The following is a 5,655-nucleotide window of genomic DNA, read 5'->3' as shown; positions in this document are numbered from 1 at the left end:
CATTAGTTTTTCATTGTGCGTTGCAACACCTTAGTTGTTCATTGATTGCTTTCTCATATGTGCCTTGACCGCGGGCCTTCAGCAGACCGAGTAACCCCTTGCTGGAGCCAGCGACCTTGGGTTCAAGCTGGTGGGCTTTTTGCTCTACCAGATGAGCCCGCGCTCAATCTGGCGACCTTGGGGTCTTGAACCTGGGTCTTCTGCATCCCAGTCCAATGCCCTATCCACTGCGCCACCTCCTGGTCAGGCCTTCTACAATCTTTGAAAAGATCTGTTTGAAAAGTAATAGCCAGCTCAAAATACTGGTTCTGAGATGAAATTCTGCAGATTTAGCTTCCAATCATTGTTTAAAGCTTTCCAGATGATAATGGAGAAAAGATTCCTAAGGAAATGATCTAGGACCTTTGGACAAAAGAGACTAATTATTAAAATGTAGCCGACCGGCCTGACCTGTGGTGGCACAGTGGATAAAGTGTCAACCTGGAACGCTGAAGTCACTGGTTCAAAATCCTGCACTTGTCTGGTCAAGGCACATATTGGAGTTGATGCTTCCTGCTCCTCCTCCCTTTCTCTGTCTCTCCTCTCTAAAATGAATAAATTAAAATAAATTTAAAATAAAATGTAGCCCAACCATAATTCTAAATGTAGGTGAAACTCCATATTCTTATAGTTTGAAAGCAGCCTAGTATCAAAAAATATGTTGAACTCCTTCCCTCTGTAGTTCTTTTCAGGACACATAGCCCCAGCCCTTCATGAACTTACACTTTGGTTAAACATACATATACATATACACATACATATGAGCACGCAGATTTAGAAGGCAGCCTATCCTACATGTTACAGAATTGGTACATAGCAACAATTGCTTCAAGAATCTGGAGTAGGAAGAGATCAAATACTGAATGGAGAAGATTCAATGGAAGAAGTAAAGAGAGAGAAGTCTTGAAGGAAGTATAATCTGGAAAAGAGACAGGCATGACAGGAAAAGAATATGTGGAAGGCAAAGGCACAGAGGCAAACTACATGCTCCTACCTCAGGGACTTTGCATGTGCTGTTCCCTCTGCTTGGAATATGTTCCTTGGATATGCCAGTATCTCAACCCCTGACATTTTGCAGGTCTTTACTCAAAAACCACCTTGTCAGTGTGGCCTTCCCTGCCTACCTAATCTAAAAGTTTTCACTCTTGCCACCTTCTAAAGTTTCTTTACATTTCTCCTGCTTTAGATTTTCACTTCAGTACTTAGTACTATCTAATTTACTTCATATTTTAATTATCAATCTTGCTCTTTGTTTCTTCCATTAGAATGTAAACTCCACAAAACAGAGAATTTTGTCTGTTTTGATTACTGCTGGATTCCCAGCACCTAGAAGAACAGGGCCTGGCACAGAGTAAGCACTCAGTGAATGTTTGTTGAATAAATAAGTTGTATGGAGGAAGGAGTAAGGGATTTATGGACAAGCTATTATTAAAATATCAAATAGACAGAAATAGAATTTTTACAGGAGGGAATAAGGTTTATGAATTTGGGCAGACAGTTTGGAGACAATTGGGGAGAACCTGGAATGTCCTGCCAAGGACTCATAAATACATGGCTCCTGGAAGAATCTGAAGGGTCATCTGGTCTACTTCTCTCATTTCTAGGCAGCTCTCAATTAAGTTATCCCAGGCAAAACAAGCTAATCAGCATTCTATTTACACAAGGTTCATTGCACATTTTGTAGAGGCAGAGGCAAACATCACAGAGCTCAGATTTACAGCCTGCTCCCTCCATTTTTAACCTTAGAAGGGGATATTTCCATCTTTGCAGAGCTGAGCTGCCGATTTCCTCTCAGTGCTTGAGATGATTGGGCCTGGATATAGTTTCCATTCACTCTAATGGAAAAACTGGAAAAGAGAGGGTGGTTTAGTGTGAAAATAAATTTCTTCTGTTAAAAGTCAGAGAAGCAGCCCTGTGAAAGGGGCTTACCAGGGGCCTCTGCCTCGTTGGCATCACCACTCTGGCTGTGCTTTCCAGCAGAGAAAATTCTAAGCATTGGAAGCCTTGGATGACATGTATTCATCACCTGTGTGTGCCCTGGCCAGGGTCCTAAACTCCACTCACATCCATTTCCAACTTCTCTCACCCATGCAGGTAGGAGGAAAATGTATAGAAGACATGAGACATGGTGTACACTGAATATTCTACATGGAAGGGAGCTGACTTTCAGTTTGCTGCTACTCCACACCGAACGCCCTTGTGTATAGAGCATTACAGGGGCAGGTGTCCATTGGCAACAGAAGTCCCAACCTGCTCCCCAACAGAGAGCATGTAACAAAAAAAGAAAGGTGAAACAAAAGGAAATGACATGAAAAAGAAGTGATGGAGCAGAAACAGGGAGACACCAGACAACCACAAACCACACAAAGTCGGCATTCAGTATCTACTTGCTGAATTGAATTATTTGTTGAAAACTTAATTTGTTTTTAAGAAACATTTACTCCTATTTAGTTGGTTTAAATGAATCTTAATATAACTGACAATAAGCTATTGCACTAGCTAGCAAAAACAAACTTCTGTCTGTGTGCGTTGATTGATTGAGATGAAAAAAGAAAACAATAACATTTCTAATTAACATTGGAAATTCTTGAGTGAAATAGTCAACAAATGATAATAAAAACAATTAAAAGAATGAAAATACCTACAAGCAAATTACCTGTTTTCGACCCCTCTTTTAAATCAGGCAGAAAGATAATAACTTTCCATTATTTTTTTTTAATAAATTTTTATTAATGGTAATGGGATGACATTAATAAATCAGGGTACATATATTCAAAGAAAACATGTCTAGGTTATTTTGTCATCAAATTATGTTGCAAACCCCTCGCCCAAAGTCAGATTGTCCTCCGTCACCCTCTATCTAGTTCTCTGTGCCCCTCTCCCTCCCATGTCCTCCCTCCCCCCCCACCCTTGGTAACCACCACACTCTTGTCCATGTCTCTTAGTCTCATTTTTATGTTCCACCAATGTATGGAATCATGTAGTTCTTGTTTTTTTCTGATTTGCTTATTTCACTCCTTATAATGTTATCAAGATCCCACCATTTTGCTGTAAATGATCTGATGTCATCATTTCTTATGGCTGAGTAGTATTCCATAGTGTATATGTGCCACATCTTCTTTATCCAGTCTTCTATTGAAGGGCTTTTTGGTTGTTTCCATGTCTTGGCCACTGTGAACAGTGCTGCAATGAACATGGGGCTACATGTGTCTTCACGTATCAATGTTTCTGAGGTTTTGGGGTATATACCCAGTAGAGGGATTGCTGGGTCATAAGGTAGTTCTATTTTCAGTTTTTTGAGGAACCACCATACTTTCCTCCATAATGGTTGTACTACTTTACAGTCCCACCAACAGTGAATGAGGGTTCCTTTTTCTCCACAGCCTCTCCAACATTTGCTATTACCCGTCTTGTTGATAATAGCTAATCTAACAGGAGTGAGGTGGTATCTCATTGTAGTTTTGATTTGCATTTCTCTAATAACTAATGAAGCTGAGCATCTTTTCATATATCTGTTGGCCATTTGTATCTCTTCCTGGGAGAAGTGTCTGTTCATGTCCTCTTCCCATTTTTTTATTGGATTGTTTGTTTGTTTGTTGTTGAGTTTTATGAGTTCTTTGTAAATTTTGGATATTAGGCCCTTATCTGAGCTGTCGTTTGAAAATATCAGTTCCCATATAGTTGGCTGTCTGTTTATTTTGATATCAGTTTCTCTTGCTGAGCAAAAACTTTTAATTCTGATGTAGTCCCATTCATTTATCTTTGCCTTCACTTCTCTTGCCATTGGAGTCAAGTTCATAAAATGTTCTTTAAAACCCAGGTCCATGATTTTAGTACCTATGTCTTCTTCTATGTACTTTATTGTTTCAGGTCTTATATTTAGGTCTTTGATCCATTTTGAATTAATTTTAGTACACGGGGACAGGCTGTAGTCGAGTTTCATTCTTTTGCATGTGGCTTTCCAGTTTTCCCAACACCATTTGTTGAAGAGGCTTTCTTTTCTCCATTGTGTGTTGTTGGCCCCTTTATCAAAGATTATTTGACCATATATATGTGGTTTTATTTCTGGGCTTTCTATTCTGTTCCATTGGTCTGAGTGTCTATTTTTTTGCCAATACCATGCTGTTTTGATTATCGTGGCCCTATAATATAGTTTAAAGTCAGGTATTGTAATGCCCCCAGCTTCATTCTTTTTCCTTAGGATTGTTTTAGCTATTCGGGGTTTTTTATAGTTCCATATAAATCTGATGATTTTTTGTTCCATTTCTTTAAAAAATCTCATAGAAATTTTGATGGGAATTGCATTAAATTTGTATATTGCTTTGGGTAATATGGCCATTTTGATTATATTTATTCTTCCTATCCAAGAACAAGGAATATTTTTCCATCTCATTGTATCTTTTTCGATTTCCCTTAACAATGCTTTGTAATTTTCATTATATAGGTCCTTTACGTTCTTTGTTATGTTTATTCCTAGGTATTTTATTTTTTTTGTTGCAATCGTGAAGGGGATTATTTTTTTGAGTTCGTTTTCTAATATTTCATTGTTGGCATATAGAAAGGCTATGGACTTTTGTATGTTAATTTTGTATCCTGCGACCTTACTGTATTGGTTTATTGTTTCTAATAATCTTTTTGTGGAGTCCTTCGGGTGTTCGATGTATAGGATCATATCATCAGCAAAAAGTGATAGCTTTACTTCTTCTTTTCCGATATGGATGCCTTTTATTTCTTTGTCTTGTCTGATTGCTCTGGCCAGAACTTCTAGCACCACGTTGAATAAGAGTGGAGAGAGTGGACAACCCTGTCTTGTTCCTGATTTAAGGTAGAAAGTCCTCAGTTTTATGCCGTTTAATAGGATGTTGGCTGATGGTTTATCATATATGGCCTTTATCATGTTGAGATATTTTCCTTCTATACCCATTTTGTTGAGAGTCTTAAACATAAAATTGTGTTGTATTTTATCAAAAGCCTTTTCTGCATCTATTGATAAGATCATGTGGTTTTTGTTCTTTGTTTTGTTGATATGGTGTATTACGTTAACCGTTTTGCGTATGTTGAACCATCCTCGAGATTCTGGGATGAATCCCACTTGATCATGATGTATTATTTTTTTAATATGTTGTTGTATTCGGTTTGCCAGTATTTTGTTTAGTATTTTAGCATCTGTATTCATTAGAGATATTGGTCTGTAGTTTTCTTTCTTTGTGCCATCCTTGCCAGGTTTTGGTATGAGGGTTATGTTGGCCTCATAAAATGTGTTTGGAAGTATTGCTTCTTCTTCAATTTTTTGGAAGACTTTGAGTAGAATAGGAACCAAGTCTTCTTTGAATGTTTGATAGAATTCACTAGTATAACCATCTGGGCCTGGACTTTTATTTTTGGGGAGATTTTTAATAGTTTTTTCTATTTCCTCCCTGCTGATTGGTCTGTTTAGGCTTTCTGCTTCTTCATGACTCAGTCTAGGAAGGATGTATTGTTCTAGGAATTTATCCATTTCTTCTAGGTTGTTGTATTTGGTGGCATATAATTTTTCATAGTATTCTACAATAATTCTTTGTATTTCTATGATGTCTGTGGTGATCTCTCCTCTTTCATTTTGGATTTTATTTATTT

Source organism: Saccopteryx bilineata, chromosome 2, assembly GCF_036850765.1.
Source record: "Saccopteryx bilineata isolate mSacBil1 chromosome 2, mSacBil1_pri_phased_curated, whole genome shotgun sequence".
Classification (NCBI taxonomy): domain Eukaryota; kingdom Metazoa; phylum Chordata; class Mammalia; order Chiroptera; family Emballonuridae; genus Saccopteryx; species Saccopteryx bilineata.
The sequence above is the reverse complement of the archived record's forward strand: the minus strand, read 5'-3'. Positions refer to the sequence as shown.